General features: G+C 41.8%; 1 pseudogene; it reads left to right on the top strand.

Moving 5' to 3' along the window:
- The first annotated feature begins 8,005 nt into the window (after positions 1 to 8,005).
- Positions 8,006 to 8,603, top strand: LOC147431500 (cyanovirin-N homolog; annotated as a pseudogene).
- Positions 8,604 to 14,287: the final 5,684 nt, after the last annotated feature.

Below are 14,287 nucleotides of genomic sequence, written 5' to 3' on the forward strand. Positions count from 1 at the left end.
ATAATGTGATGTCAGATTCTAGAGAGGAAGCAAGAAAGATCTTGTGAAACTTGGGGATGGATTACAATTCGATTCATGCTTGTCCTAACGACTACATTCTTTTCAGAGGGGAATACATAGACATGGAGAAGTGTCCGAAATGTGATTCCGAGAGATATCGAGTAGATCTCCATGGAGCAAAAATTCCACAAAAGTTTTTGCGACATTTTTCTCTGCTTCCTCGCATCAAGCATTTCTTCAAATGTAATTCCATGGCCGCCCTAGCATCATGGCACAAGGAGAATATATCTTCGGATGGTGTGCTGATGAATCCTGCAGATTGTGCAGCCTGGAACATATAGACGATACATGGCCTGATTTTTTCCAGGGAAGCTCAAAATTTGCGCATAGACCTAGCTATGGATGGTGTAAATCCATTTGGTCAAAGATCAACATCTTACAGTGTATGGCCCATTGTCATCGTCAACTACAACATTCCCCCGTGGTTGACTACCAAGAAGGGACACCTATGGCTAAGCTTGATTGTGTCGGGGTGGTATAAAGTGAAGAATATGGATGCGTATCTTCATCTACTATTGGAAGAGCTACAGAAATTGTGGATTGGCATAGAAGTGGTGGATATGAGCCGACACTCAGGTCGACGAAATGCTTTGATCAGAGGCAATCTAATGTGGGCCGTGCATGACTATCCCGCGCTAACAGAATGCTCAGGTGATATACACTCAAACTCAAACACTGAAAATCTTGGTTTCTCTCAAGCTTATCTATTGTTATGTGTATACATGGAGGGTTTCAAACAAGCGGATACAGAGCATGTGTCACATGTGGACCTAGACTTAATGCACGTCCGGTGCCCTCATTGAAGAAGAAAATCTACGAAGGTCATCAAGCATATCTTCCAGAGAATCATGTGTTACGCGACGGTTTTTGAGGAAGAGATCCATCGAGGATGTCTGTACAAGCATGGTTAGAGTAGAAGGAGATGTGTGATGACGATTTGCCCCTAGGGATGAAGAGACTCTCTTTATGGTATGCGTTACCATATTGGCCCAGACACATGATCAATCACTTACTCGATCCAATGCGCATATTCAAGAATGCGGGTAATCTGTTGTGGGACCATTTGACCGGCAAGAAAGATATTTTGGGAGACAGGGTTGACCTTAGAAATGTGGATCATATGGAGAAATATTGGCCGCAGACAACATCCAATGGATCGATAGAACTCCCTAAAGCGCCATGGATTTTGACAGGAACCCAAGAACGCAAAGTAAAAGAGACCATTTGATCTGTGTGGACCCCCACTGGTGTAATGCACTCGCTCCGAACGTGTTTCACTAAAGAAGGAAAGCTTACCAGTTTGAAGTCACACAACTGGCATAAAATGTGTCAGGTATGTAAGAAGGGAATATATTATAGTGGAAATTTTGTAAAAACAATTTGTGTGCACTTTAATATCATTTCTAGACGTGTTTTGCAATTTATTTTACCGATGGACAATGAGGGATGTTTGTCTCCTGGCGTCTGTAACACAATTTACAAACTTACGAAGTTGGTGCAATGGATCTCACAAAAGGAGATTAATGTAGACTCCATACCATTCACCAAATTAAATGTTGTGGAGGTTGTGTGCATGTTTGAGAAACACTTTCCTACTACCATGCTAACCATTCAGGTGCATCTGCTTCTTATTCACATAGTTGATGAGGTGGAAATAGCTGGCACAATACATTCTAGATGGATGTTCCTTTTAGAACGTTTCATGAAATCGCTCAAGGGATATGTGCGACAGAAGGAACGTCCGGAGGGTAGCATGGCAGAAGGTTGGCTGGTTTTACATTGTAGAGTGGCCGGCTAGACGGATTTGACAAAGCATGGGACATGCTATGGAGAACCATAGATGATGAGCACGTATCTGGGATTGTCATGTGCAATCTCAGTGTTGAGAAGAAGATGATGGAAGATCTAGAGGCTAAAATCAACCGATTTTGCATGCTTCACAATCTAGTGATGCAAAAGTGGATTTCACAATACGTGGATGCAAACAAGAGCAACAAAGGGCACGAATCAAGTGGAGATGGGGAAGACGACCACCGATGCATTATTCGGCGGGTCTATATACCAACATTCATGAGCTTAAGATGATTGCACAACCAATTGAAAAGCGCACAATAGTGCGGTGAAGAAGTGACTGAGGAGGAGTGGGAGTACTCTTGGGGTTGCGCGACCAAGGTAAGTTTGTAAAGTACGACTAGCGACTTTGTAGTTGTTTTGAACGACCACTCATAATCTTTGCTGGTTGCAGTATAAGTCATACACATCAGCATGGTGTAAAGGTCAACATTTTAGGATGGAACGGATCGACAAAAAGCATTTTACTCAAGATTGTGGAATCATGGCAAAATTTGAACAGTCTAGTCGACGACGGTCCTCTGATGCAGATCCTGTGGTGGCGAAACTCACTTACTTTGGTACGCTACAAGAGATTTTGAGGATCGATTATAGAGGATTTTTTTCGACTTGTTTGACGTGCAATGGTTCAAGATAAACATGGAGGGTCGCAACGCTACTGTGTGCAGAGGAGAGTCTGGTTTTCTTGAGGTGGATTCAACTAAAAAATGGACCGATCTAAGAGACACTTTCGTACTACCCAAGCATTGTGAACAAGTAAGTATGTAAATAGTTAACATTTAATTTTAGAAGTTATGTGCTTGGAAGCTCTCATGTAGGTTATGTAGCTCTGGCAGGTGATATTTCATTCTACAAAGTCTGCATCAAACTGGTGGTGCGTCATAGAGGTAGCCCCTTGTAGTGCACAGATGTATGATGGTTACCATGTACCAATCACAGCGGCATCAATGGAGGAGATCGGAGAAGATGCTCAATCAGAAGCCGCTGAGGTGGTTCAAGACGAGCATCAAACTACTACTCTCTATGGGGTGTATGCAGAGGATCTACAAAATGAAACAGAGGGCATCCATCTAAATGGAGAGCTCTAGAGAGAGAACTATTAAAGCCATAAACATTGCATTTGAACAATTTTTCTCCGTTTTATAATATATATTGTATTCACGTGGCCTTTTGTCCATTCCTATCTATATGCTATGCTTGAGAAATTTAAATTGTGTTTAATCATCATTGCTTCCACTCCAGGTATGTTCTCACAAGCAGGGACACTCCTCGGTGTGTCATGAAAGTCTGATATGCCGACGCAGTACTACGCTCCGAGTGTGATGGAGACTGAGGCTCCAATCGCAAAGGAGGTGATCCGTCTCTGCTCATAGATGTTGCATCTATGAGCAAGGAGGATCACCTCTTTCACCATTGCAACCTCAGTCTCCATCGCACTAGGAGTTTCATCCTTTTACAAGATACGTAGAATGCACACGGGAGACAAATTCACAAGAATTTCACAGGAATCTTTACACAGGAATCCCTCCCCCTTTATGAGTCCTCTCTCTCTCTCTCTCTCTCTCTCTCTCTCTCTCTCTCTCTCTCTCTCTACACAAGAATCCCTCTCCCTATTATCTATACTATAGACTATAACTTATCCATGTTTTCTCCTCCATTCAATATTAAGATTAAATGTCATGTGTTTAATGTAGGTATGTATGATGATGAGTTTCTTTCTTCTTTGTCACCCCAACAGAGGAGGTGGTACGAGGAGCTCATCACTTTGGAGCACCATCACGTCGTTCCACTCCTTCAGCATCTCCCTCTGTTTCGGAGAATTCAGCGCGCTCCGAAGCTTCGGTGTCAACGAGACAATCTTTACACTCGTCTAGGCACCGACGCTCTAGTGGTGGCGGTTGCTGTGGGGATGCCATCGCTGATGCCTCGACACCACTCTATGTTCAACGAGGCTCCTTACCTTCCCCTTCTTTGCCTGTCCCCACACCAGCCACAACACTGCCATCTACGCCAGGTTTTGCGTGGCTATTGCCGATTCCTGGCTACACACCACTAGCTACTCCTTCGGGAGTCACCCTAGTTGACACTCCTCACTTCGGGGCCCAGACTCCAGTGGAGACACCTGATGTCCGTACCCCCATCGAGACGCTCGCCTTTCTACGGGGCAAAAAGGGCTTAAACGCCCTGATGGACATTCTGAGTTCTTGCGGCGGCATGGTTAGTATTTCACTTTACTCTTTTATATTTGTTGTATTTTAATGATAAGCTAAGAAAATAGATTGTTTTGTAAATTATATGTTTATACTTACAAAAAATCTTATTGTTTTTTTCTGCAAAATCCAACAGATACGCCACTTGGACACGATGAGATGTCTAATTACACGACGTCAGTCTAGCCGTAGCTAGATACCATTACTTTCCTTTTTTCATAGCATGTATAATGAGATGACGTGTATACCTCTTTTTGTAACTATTGGAAAACCATGTATTTTCACAATAATGACAATGGTGTCATAGCTATTACATTCACAAAGATTAACAATCAAGTGATTTTGCCTATGATGTGTACAATTTTCATTGATTTACTTTCATCAACTTACTTTTGTCAGTTTTGTATCTTTATTCTGCAAACAATACTATGCATGATGGAGTTAATGGTTGCATTGTCTTGTGGGGTGACTACTTTGGGTCTATACCTTGCACTTTCTTTCAAAGGTGAATCTGGCCTTATCTTGGATTCATTTAGTTTTACTCTATTTTTGAGACATTCAATATGGTTGATGAGTTGAATGCCCTGCCACCCAAATTTTTTTACTCTCGAGTGTCACTATATAAGGCTCTGCAACGTGGCTATGAGTGTCGCTATAGGAAGCCTACAACCATCGCTATCTGCATCGCTATATAGAAACACAGATAGCGACGCATATAGCAATGTTCCCGTAGCGATGCTATTAGCAACGGTCTTAGCAATGTCGAGGAGTATAAAAACCCAATATATTTTCGTCGCTAAAAACATCACAAGTACACACAACCTCTTGTAGTATCACCATCATTTCCCCACCTTCCCCCTTATCCTCTCCAAAAACTTGACCAAGATCTCACCTTTTCCCACCTTCCCTTGTCCCCCCTTTTGGGGAGCGAGGGAGGATGGAGCTATAGGAGAAGCCCATATGTACAAGGTTGGATATCCTCACATTGATCAATCAAAGAAGCCCATATTGGATGGCTTGCCTAATGAATTCTACCAACAATTCAAAGAGTTTCTCCCCAGTTTCTCATCCCTTACGTTATGTTAGTATGGTGGGAAGCCTTGGAAATAGGATCTCTACCCTCTTTTGTGAACACTGGAGTTATAAAACTAATCCATAAAAGGGGGGTCAAGGAGGACTAAGGTAATTGGAGACCAATTACTTGTCCAATGACTATGTATAAGATGTTTTCCCTTGCCCTAGCCAAACGATTAGTCCCATTATGTGCAATATCATCTTGCCAGAGCAAAAAGGATTTATCAAGGGTATATTTAGTCTAGATGCCAATATCACATTGTGGGAGCCCTTTGAACATGCAAAGGAGACAATCCAGAGCTTTATCTTCTTTAAAATTGACTTTGATAAAGCATATGATCTAGTGGAGTGGGACATTGTCTTCCAATATCTTGTTGATATTGGTTTTGCCAAAAAGTCTATAAAATTCATACAAATATTGTGTGGAAATGCTTTTGCTAAAATAGTAAAATCAATGGAGAATTCACTTCCCCTATTCATTTATTGAGATCTATCAGATACGGATGTCCAATAGCAATTTTAAAGGATGCAGTTTATTTAGATGCCTTGGGATGGCTAGTCAAAGATGAAATGTGAGTAAGCAAAATCAAAGGAATTTCAATTCCTGGGGCCAGCAATCAATTATGCTTGCGACAATTTGCTAATGACATTAATAATACTATGCACAATAAAATACAGGCAGTTGAAAGCTTTTGGTCTTGCTTTAATACATTCTTTGAAGCTAGTGGATCAATCATTAATCACAATAAATATGGTTTTAAAGCTTCATCTGATAATGTCCCCACAATAGTTTCTTGTTCAAGATGCTCTCAAATTGAAGATGGCCATATCTTTAGATTGCTCAAACAGAGAGATGGTACGTAGTGGGCAATCAACAATCTCAGACAAAAGATATTATATGTCAAAACTACCATTCCTCCCTGGCGAGTAAATCCTTTGTTCTAAATCATTATCTGATACTCTCTCTAATCTATTTTTTGTCTTGCTGGCAACCTGCCAAATACCAAATGAACCAAGCCTTTTCTCTATTCAGATCCTTCTTGTGGGGGAGAAACTGGACCAACATAAGATCCCTAAATTTTCTTGGGATGTGTGTTATTTACCTAAAGCCAAAGGAGGACTAAGGTTGCTTAGTCTCCTCAACATATCCACTAAGTTGGTAGGAAAGTGGATACTCAGATGTTTGGACTCTGATGACTTATGGGCACTTCTCTTAAAAAGACACCTGAATAGATTCAAAATTAAGGACTATAAATCCCGGGATAATTGCACACTTAGGTACATTATTTTTTCCCCCATCAAAGTTTTACTTATGTCTCCATCCCTGTGTACAGATCCTGGAATGCATGGCAAGAGCTAAAGGAGAAATGGAAACCTGACTCCTTGGTTTGGACATTTGTAGGAAGGAGGAAGCTCACTCTAAGCAGGAAATCCCACTATTGTTTTAAATCTGCAATACACTGATGGGGAGAGTTATTCAATGTTTTAAGGCCTAAAGAAGTTTCTATGCTACAGACACAACACAATTTAACTCAGAAAGAAGGAAGATGGTGTCTAGAAAGATTACAAGTGGTCCTCACTCATTTTCGCTTTCCTTCTAGAGGGGATTTGCACCAAGAAGAAATAGTATGGTTGACTGGCGTTGAGGAAAGAACAAAGAAAAGACTGAATAAGAAGTGGAAGTTTTAGTAGAGCAATAGGGAATGGACCTATAGATTCCTATGTGTTTGGGCATACCCCTTAGAAGTCAAACATGGCACTCTACTTTGGCTCATACTTCATAAGGGAATATGGTGTGGAGTAAATCTCTCAGGATAGGTATGTCTATGATGGGAGTTGTCCTAGATGCAGGATAGCAGTTTATGACATTCCCCACCTCTTTTTCTCCTGTATAGATAGTAATTGTAATCTCTAAAGTTCAAACCTGTAGATAGATTTGTGATATGCAAGCCACTGAAGCCAAAGATCTCCTTTTGTGGAAATTTGCAATGGTTTTGATATTCCCCTCTGGAAAACATAGAGAGGCCTCAGCTATATCTAACACGGGCATGGGAGATGGGATCAAAGGCTCCCATCACTTTTGGGCCCCGACATTAGGCGCGCGCCGTAGATCTTGTCGCAAAAGTAAACTCGGGTATTTTTGTAAACTCGGGTACCTGAGTTTACAAAAATACCCGAGTTTATTTTTGCTCGCCCCAATACTTTTGCACGTCAAAACTCCATGGAAACGTGTACATTCCACTTTTGACGTGCCCGGGCGTGGTGGATAGGTCACATGGCCCTCAAATCCTAGGTTGTGCATTCAATCCTGTGGGGCGGGGGGAAGGAGGAGCGAAGTAAACTCAGGTACCCGAGTTTACATTTTTCCCGAATTTACATTGTCCACGAAAGCCTGGGATCTACGGTCCTCAATCATCCCACCGTAGATCCCATCTCCTCCCATGCCCGTGTGAGATATATAGGCCAGGCTTAGAGAGGGAGTCGAGGCTCGGGAGTCAAGAGTCGAGGCTTGTCCTCCCAGGTGGAAGGCTCTCACATACTACAGACACGCGGCAACAGATTGCTGAGCTGTAAAGTAGAGTGTCATGTAAAGTAGAGTGTGATTGGTACTGACGTGTAGTAAAGTAGAGTGGACTGATCTGGCGCTGGGCATCACCGTAAAAAACAGAGAAAATGTCATTTTGGGATGGAGAGACGTAGTAATTCAGAAAAGATCTTAGCTCATTTTGGTATAAAAAGGGCTGGTAATTTAGCTACGGCAGAAGCAATTCAAAGAGCTAGGTTGCAGAAGATTAAGGGACGAAGCAAATATGGCACTGCGAGTCGCTAGCTGTATGGTGCTGGCCATGATGGCGGCGATCATCGGGGCTTCTGTCGCGTATGTGGGTGTTGAAGATGTAAGAGAGAGAGAGAGAGAGAGAGAGAGAGAGAGAGAGAGAGAGAGAGAGAGAGAGAGAGAGAGAGAGAGAGAGAGAGAGAGAGAGAGAGAGACGGTGCACACACACACACACACGAGTGCCAATTGTTCGTTTGATATTAATAGTGTTCACTGTTGATTACATAATTGCATGCAGTGCAACTTCTCCAGCAGCTGCGAAGACATGGACTACGATTCAGGGTATTTGACCGCCACTTGCAAGAATTGGCAAGGATACCGCTTGTCCCGAAGCTATATCTAAATAATGCTGTGAAAAACAACAACGGGAATCTGGAGTGCCCAGATGGGGAGGTGGCTTCCTTAGCACCTGCACCGACATAAGTGTGAAAGGCTCCACGCTCATCGCTACTTGCACCAACGACAACGGTGACTCCGTCGAGTCGTCAGTCAACCTTGACAGCTGCATCAAGAACGACAACTCCAACCTCTATTGGTGCGGTATATTCTCGGCCACGTCCGTCATCATCTAATTGTAAGAACACTCCACCTCAGTATCCTCCTGCATTTGCACCTACTGATATGACGTCGCCGAGTGATCTCTCCAAGCAGAGCTCCCCAATCCTTTCGCAAATAAACAGCCATTGTCCGTGTTGAGTTCTAACTTCTCTCTCTCTCTCTCTCTCTCTCTCTCTCTCTCAAATATCGTACGTGTTGAATTCTACTTCTATGAGGGCCGTACACACAGTTCGAGCGTTTCATAGTGTGTGTATATATCACAAAAAGATTTAAAACTTTTCTCATGTAGGAAAACGGAGGCTTTTTCAATGTATGGAAAATACACTCCATAACATCATGAGCTTCTACTCCAGTCTCCATAGCACCGGCAGTCCCTGCCCCCAATCCTACCTAGCTAGGTATGCGGTGCCTCCCTCACAGAAGCTCATGATGTTAAGGTACCTCACGATGAGGGAATTATTGTGAGAATTTGTTCAAAAATTCTTGCGGTAGTAGGCAGCCAAAACAAATTTTTCACAAATGCATTAATTAGTTTTGGGGAGGGGGAAGAAAGGAAAAGGGAAGGGTGGGGGAAAAAAGGAAAGGAGAAGGGGGGGGGGGCGGGGGGTGGGGGGGGTAAGGGTAGGTTGTGGGGGGGAGGGTGTATCCTTTTTTTTTATGGCTCAAAGGGAGCTCAAGGACCAACGTAGGCATATAGCCTAGTGCTTTACGTTGAGTTTCATACTATGTAGGTGATGAGTTCAAGTGCTACTCATTAATATTGATTTTAAGTGGTGACGTGCATGGACATGCTAATTGGAGATGCTAAAGGATCTTGGGGAGATTCTATCTAATGAAAAACAGAAGTAGAGCCAGGAGTAGGTGTACAATACTCTGAAAACTTGGGTTCACTTTTATGTGCATCGGCTCATCCAAAATCCCAACGATCTCAAATTCATCTTTCAAAAGTCCTACACTATTTTTGCACGTTAATCTGAAATTTGTCTAGTCCTCGACATTGTAGCGAAATAAACTGAGAGATTTTTCATCTCGTTTCCTTTTTCGCTAGTTGGAACTATATTGATAATAAAGAAAGGTACGTAATCTTTGTAACTCTTCTGGTCGCTTGATTTTTGGCTTTCTAAAAGAAACCTTTGTGTTGTGTTAAGTTAGAGAGACTTTCATTGTTTTCAGTGCCATGATGGACACTTACCTTAAATGTTTATTTCACTTTCATTTCATATCCTTACATATGTTGACTTTTCTTGCATTCTATATTGTTTTAGAATGTTAAAGTGAAACTTGACTTGTATAATTCTAGCGAATTCTATGTACACACACATATTAATGAGTTTTTTTAATTTCACATTTCATTTCATAGCCTCACATGGCTTTACTTTCCTTACATTCTATAACTTAATTCTAATCAATATTCAAAAAAGTCTCTTTTATTGAGCGGCTGTCGATTGAGTTTCCTTCCTACAAAGAAGCGAACCGAAAATAGTAGCATAAATTTAAAATTTGCAAGATTTTAAAACTATTTTCTCACATATTTCACCAAATTTTTTCCCCTTTACCATGGTTTGCAACCAGGGAGTCTCCATTTTCAACCGGCCCAAGGCTAAGCGTAGGCAATCCTTTCTTGAACACTAATTCTACTTAAACTCACCTAGTGATTTTATCATGTTCTAATTATTTTAGAAAGCCACCGTGATTCTTTCACTTGTTTTGGCTTGCATCGTTGCATTTCAATGACAACACTGCTTGACACAATGATCTTGTGCCATGTGCCAAGTAATCTACAAAAGTGTATGTTAACACTCCTTGTCACAGTGATTAGGTGTCGCTCACGTGCGGGGCGGGGGAGGGGCGTAGAGGCCCCCCTTACTCGTAGTTGAGATATATATCTACATTTGCATGACCCTTAGTCTTAATCACACAAGTTGTACAACTTGTGATCTTCTTGGAGATAAGTCCTAATCCCTATCATGCTCTCTAGTATTTTCTATTACTCAAGCCTTACCTTTTAAACATAACAATCCTTCCCTTGTGAGCATGCTTGAATAGTATAACTATCAAGTGCACCTTTACTTGTATGTTTAACTCGATGTGCTTCAAATTAACTAGTATGTGACCCGCGCGTTGCCGCGGCTACATGTGCGTCAATTGAAGCAACCATTGTTCTCCTTCCCTTCACAGGGAGGGAAAATGTGGACGAATGCCTATGATTCTCATGTGAGCTTTTATAGCTCTTTAATACACTTGCGCATCAACCACCACTGTAACTAATTTTTAGATGACAATGTATGACAGCACACAAGGTCTAAGTACCCTCCACATTCACATCAACCAAGCACAAATATATCTTTTGGATCAACAATATTTCTACCTTTTGGAGTGTAAGATCAAACAACTGATGAAGTGTAGTTACTCTCCACATTCGTGTGGATTGACCAAGGAAAAATCTCGTTCTAGTTGGTCATGCCAAGCTCCAACATACTCCTCCTAATCATGCAAGTGTCCCTCCCCCCCCCCCCCCCCCCCCCACCCCCCCCCCCCCCTCCCCCCATCTCTATCTGTGTGTGTGTGTTGAGTTCAAGAATTATCGAGTAAATTTGAGGTCTCTTGGGAATGAATTAAGTAATGGGCTCCCTTCACATGATTTCTTGCCTTAACATCCTATGTTACTCTCTAAGGAGGCATCAAATTTGGGATTAGGCTAGAGACGTCCCCCTCACACAATTGATATGCGACCCTGGTGAGTGGTAGTGGCCCTCTAAATAGACTAATAGAGAGCTGGTATCCTTCTTTGGATATAGTGTTAGGATTGAACGACGAAGTCTTAAGATGCATTAGCATCCCCTCTCATCATCCTTACCAATCAAGGCATTGGTCATGATAGCAACTCTCCCATGCTTCTCTCGTGTAGTTTTGGTCTTGCATTTTAGGGCATCACAGTCAACTAAATCATCAATTGCTATTTGTTGGCACTTAGGATGCATGTACCAGCCATGAGCCAACATGCCAACATTACACCACATAGTAGTCGAAGAAACTTTGCCCTTGGTATGCAAAACTGATTTGGTGAGCAATGTGTTGTTTGCTTCTCAAAGGTAGTATTCATGATGGGTGTGTGACATGGGGTGATTGCATGGCTATAGCAACTTTGTCTCTCTATATATGGATAAAATTTCAAAATTTACAGGCTAGATTGCACTCAATCTAGCTAGCATGTACACTTGCATCTACCAAGACTCATCCCATGGATGTTGTGAGGTCTCTTGCAATTGACCATAAGCAGGTTAGTAACATAAGGTGCATATTATTTTTTGTATACATTTGGGCACCATTGGAACCTTAAAATGTGAGGGCAATGAAAGAAAAAAAGTTCACTCAATCGTTTCTCTTTGCAAGAGTTTTGGGCATCATGCTCAAAGAAAGGGTATGTTGCAAAATACATACACACACATGGAGCACAACATGCTTGTTCTTCTTTTTTGAGAGAGAGAAGAGTGTATTTCACCATTCATCCTTGATTTCCCTTTCCATATGTTATACCATAGCATCCATTGGCCTAGCCCCCACTCCCTTAAATGTGAGAGAGAGCAATGAGGACTACATGAAGGTCTCAAACTAAATCTTTTCATTTTCTATCCATCATAGTACTTGCTACTTACCCTTTACTTTTACATTCCAAACCAAATGACTTCTTACTCACTTTTACATTTTGAACCAAATGTTTCTTAAAGTTTTTGAAACGAAGGAGAGAGTGACACATGGATGCCCTCTCCTTCCTTTAACATTTGAAGCTCAAATATATATAGTACTAGTATATGACCCGCGCATTGCCGCGGCTACATGTGTGTCAATTGAAGCAACCATTGTTCTCCTTTCCTTCACAAGGAGGGCAAATGTGTACAAATGCCTATGATTCTCATGTGAGCTTTTATAGCTCTTCAATACACTTGTGCATCAACCACTACTGTAACTACTTTCTAGATGACAATGTATGACAACACAGAAGGTCTAAGTGCCCTCCACATTCACATCAACCAAGCACAACTATATCTTTTGGATCAACAATATGTCTACCTTTTTTATTGTAAGATCGAACAACTGATGAAGTAGTTACCCTCCACATTCGTGCGGATTGACCAAGGACAAATCTCCTTCTAGTTGGTCATACCAAGCTCCGACATACTCCTCCTAATCATGCAAGTTTTTCCCTCCCACCCTCCCCCCCCCCCCCCCCCCCCCCCCCCCCCCATCTCTATCTGTTGTGTATATTGAGTTCAAGAATTATCAAGTCAATTTGAGGTCTCTTGGGAATGAATTAAGTAATGGGCTCCCTTCGCATGATTTCTTGCCTTAACATCCTATGTTACTCTCTAGGGAGGCATCAAATTTGCGATTAGGCTAGAGACGTCCCCCTCACACAATTGATATGAGACCTTGGTGAGTGGTAGTGGCCCTCTAAATAGACTAATAGAGAGTTGGTATCCTTCTTTGGATATAGTGTTAGCATTGAACGACGAATTATTTAGATGCATTAGCATCCCCTCTCACCATCCTTACCAATCAAGGCATTGGTCATGATAGCAACTCTCAAATGCTTCTCTCGTGTAGTTTTGGTCATGGATAGCAACTCTCAAATGCTTTCTCGTGTTTTTTGGTCTTGCATTTAGGGCACCATCCTCCTCAATCAATTGCTATTTGTTGGCACTTAGGATGCATGTACCAGCTATGACGCAACATGCCAACATACACCACATAGTAGTCGAAGAAACTTTGCCCTTGGTATGCACAACTGATTTGGTGAGCAGTGTGTTGTTTGCTTCTCAAAGGCAGTATTCATGATGGGTGTATGACATGGGGGTGATTGCATAGCTATAGTAACTTTGTCTCTCTATATATGGATAAATTTCAAAATTTACTGGCTAGATTGCACTCAATCTAGCTAGCATGTACACTTGCATCTACCAAGACTCATCCCATGGATGTTGTGAGGTCTCTTGTAATTGACCATAAGCAGGTTAGTAACATAAGGTGAATATTATTTTTTGTATACATTTGGGCACCATAGGAACCTTAAAATGTGAGGGCAATGAAAGAAAAAAAGTTCACTCAATAGTTTCTCTTTGCAAGAGTTTTGGGCATCATGCTCAAAGACAGGGTATGTTGCAAAATACATACACACACATGGAGCACACATGCACGTTCTGCTTTGAGAGAGAAGAGTGTATTCAACCATTCACATGCTTTCCCTTACCCATATGTTATAACATAGCATCCATTTGGCCTAGCTCCCACTACCTAGAATGTGAGACAGAGCATTGAGGCACTACATGTAGGAGAGTCTCTTTTTATATGCGAATTATATTCCTTAAAAATTTGAAAGTGCGATCATCATACCCTACATGAGAGCTCGGCTTCTGATCACATCAAACTTGCTTTACCCTCATTTTAACCCATAGCAGCCATTTGGCTTAGCCCCACTCCCTAAAATGTGAGACAGAGCATTGAGGCACTACATGGAGGTCAGTCTCTTTTTGTACGTGAATTATATCCCTTAACAATTTGAGGGTGTGATCATCATACCCTACATTGAGTGCGCATCTTCTGATCACATCAAACTTGTTTTACCCTCATTTTAGCCCATACCATTGCCTACATACCTTTTTCTCCTAGCCACCTCATGAATTCAACTTGTTAGTGGCCA

The sequence above is a fragment of the Adiantum capillus-veneris genome, chromosome 21 (genome assembly GCF_014529385.1).
Source record: "Adiantum capillus-veneris isolate H3 chromosome 21, ASM1452938v2, whole genome shotgun sequence".
Lineage (NCBI taxonomy): Eukaryota > Viridiplantae > Streptophyta > Polypodiopsida > Polypodiales > Pteridaceae > Adiantum > Adiantum capillus-veneris.